A 2,899-nucleotide genomic window follows, 5' to 3' on the forward strand; every position below is an offset into this window, starting at 1 on the left:
CCGAAGTATGCAACTATCATGGAAAGAAAAGTGACACATTTTGAGCAAATACTTTTCATTCCCATCCAATACATGACTATTCTGATCCAGTTTATTGGAAGAACTCCATCTCTTCTCCTTTAGGGCCGATTTCTCAACTACAGCTTCTCAACTCCCCCCTGAGCCAAAAAGAAGTGGCTCACCGACCTCACACGTGAAAGCACCAACAACGCACGGCGGAAGGCACAGGGTTCGGATCTTTGCCGTCTCCACCGCGACCCACCCTGCCCCCTTGCAAGTGGTCTGGTTAGAAAGGCGAACTTATTTGCTCTTCACGCACCTGTCCCGCGCTGTCACCCTCCCTGGCCCCTTCCGCGCTCCCCAGTCGGCCCCCGACTCCGCCCCAGGCCGAGCCCAGGCCCGCCCCTGCGGGGACCCCAGCCCGGCCCCGCGTCGCCCGGCCCCGCACGGGACAGCCCCGGGCCGGCCCCGCAGCCCACTCTTCCTCCAAACCCCACGAGCTTCCCCCGCCCGGCCGAGGTCCCGCCGCCCCGACGCGCCCCTGGGCGGCCGAGGGAGGAGGCCGGGCGGCGGGGGCCGGTCCCGACCCGCCGGGCCTGCGGCGCCCTCGCCCGGCCGAGAAGCCGACCCCGCGGCGGGAGTCCTGGGCGCCCTCGGCCGAGCAGGCGCGCGGAGGCCGGAGCTGCCGGCGCCGGGGCCCGCTCACCGGGAGGTGGCGGAGCGCGGGAGTCGACGCGCCCCGGGCCTGAGGGGCAGGACGCGGCCCCGTCGCGCGGCCCCACGCCAGGACCTCGCTCCGCGCGGCGCACCGGGCGCTGCCTCCAGCCGCAGCCGCCGCCGCCATCTTGACTTAGACCCGCCCCCTCCGCCCCGCGCCGGCGCCGGCCCCGCCTCCTTCCGAGCGCTGGGAGACCGGCGCCCTCTGCCGGCCGAGCGCCGCTCCTACCGCGGCCGAGTTCCTGGCTGGCGCCGTGCCTGGTCCCTGGAGTCTCCCCTAGGCCGGGCGGCGGGGGTCCCCTCTCATGCGTGTGTCAAATTGAAGAAGTGAACTCAGAAGATTAGAAAGTAATTTTGTAGGTATTTCAACTCCACTCAACTTTCCGTGAAAGTTTCAAATCATAGGTCCTTTGCAATACAGAAAAGGTCAAGTGACAAAACGAATATTGACCATGATCCTAGATTCTTGGATAATTGCACAGGTGTATTAGGTTATTAAGTATGAAACGTCCGATTTCCTTAAGTACTAACTTTGACGGTTGATATCTCTGACGTTTCACTGTGACATTTTATTTTTATTGTGAAGGTACATCCTCAGTCTTGCAAACACACGTTTTAGCTTGTGGTTATCTTTCAAATTAGTCAAAATTTCGTGTAATTTTCGAATCTGAGTTACATCGTGGAACCAGTGCAGCACGGACAACTCGAAATACCAACGAAGTGTTTGGGAAGGATGTGGCTAATGAACGCACGGGAGTCTATGGTTTGAGAAGTTCCCTTCTGGTGATTTTAATCTTGAAAATGAGCTGCGTGGGCGACCGGAGACCAAGGTGGATAATAAGGATGAGCTGAAAGCTGTAGTGGAAGCGAATCCATGTAAACCTACACGTGAATTAGCAGCAAGGTTTGACGTTATTTTCCAACATTTTTGGACCATTTGAAACGAATGCGCCAGGTAAAGAAGCTGGGTACGTGGGTTCCGCACGTATTATCTCGGAGCTTGCCTTTCTTTGCTGTCACGACATAAAAGGGCACCGTTTTGACACCATATTGTTACGTGTGATGAAAAATGGATTCCTTTTGACAATTGCAAGTGTTTGGCACAGTGGCTGGATAAAGAGGAAGTGCCGAAACACAGTCCAAAACTGAATATTCATCAAAAAAAGCTAATGGTGTCTGTTTGGTGGTCCAGCGCTGGTTTTATGTTATGCACTACAGCTTCATGAAACCTGGTCAGTTGATTACAGTGGATGTCTACTGCAACCAACTGGACAAAATGATGAGGATGCTTGCGATTAAGCAGCTGAGGTTTGTCAATAGAGACAGGCCAATCCTCTTGCAAGACAACGCTTGACCACATGTCTCACAAACAATGCTGTTCAAAACTACAAAAACTGGACTTGGAAACTCTCTGTCACCCACTGTATTCAGCAGACCGTGCACCAACTGACACTTCCTCCAGGCTTTGGACCACTTCTTGCAAGGAAAAATATTAAACTCTCAACAAGCTGTGGAAAATGCCTTTTGTGATTCCATTACCACTTGCTCTCCAGGCTTCTTCGCTGCTGGCATAAACAAGCTGCCATTAAGATGGCAAAACTATCTCAATAGTTTAGGCGCATACTTTGATGCATTGTACTGCTTCTTGTTTGAGATATAATGAACTACAGTTTTGATTCAAAATCGGACATTTCATATTTAATGACCCAATATAAATGAAGTCATTGAACTGTACACATACAGTCGGTGAGTTTTATGGTATGTCAAGTTATACCTCAATAAAGCTATTTTTTAAAATTGCCCATGATTTCTTTTCCCATTTGGTTGTGCATGGTTCCAATTCTTTTCCTATACAGTTTTGTCACAGAAATCACATTTTGTAAAATTTTATATTCTTTTCATTTAACATTACTTTTTCATTTATTTAGCTAATATTTATCAAACATTTATGTGCTAGGCCTTATTCTGTGCCCTAGGGATACAACAGTAAATACAAGCTAGATAAGGGCTGTGTCCTCATGAAACTTGAAATTAAAACATTTACTCATGTTAATAAGAGCTAAATATACAGCCTTTTAAATGGTTTCATCAAGATAAACCTTAGTCTTCCTTTATTGTGTGTATACTTAGGGGGTTTTAAATACTTTTTCTCTATTACAAATGACAGCATCTGTATTTCAAA

This window comes from Lemur catta, chromosome 15, assembly GCF_020740605.2.
Source record: "Lemur catta isolate mLemCat1 chromosome 15, mLemCat1.pri, whole genome shotgun sequence".
NCBI classification, from domain to species: domain Eukaryota; kingdom Metazoa; phylum Chordata; class Mammalia; order Primates; family Lemuridae; genus Lemur; species Lemur catta.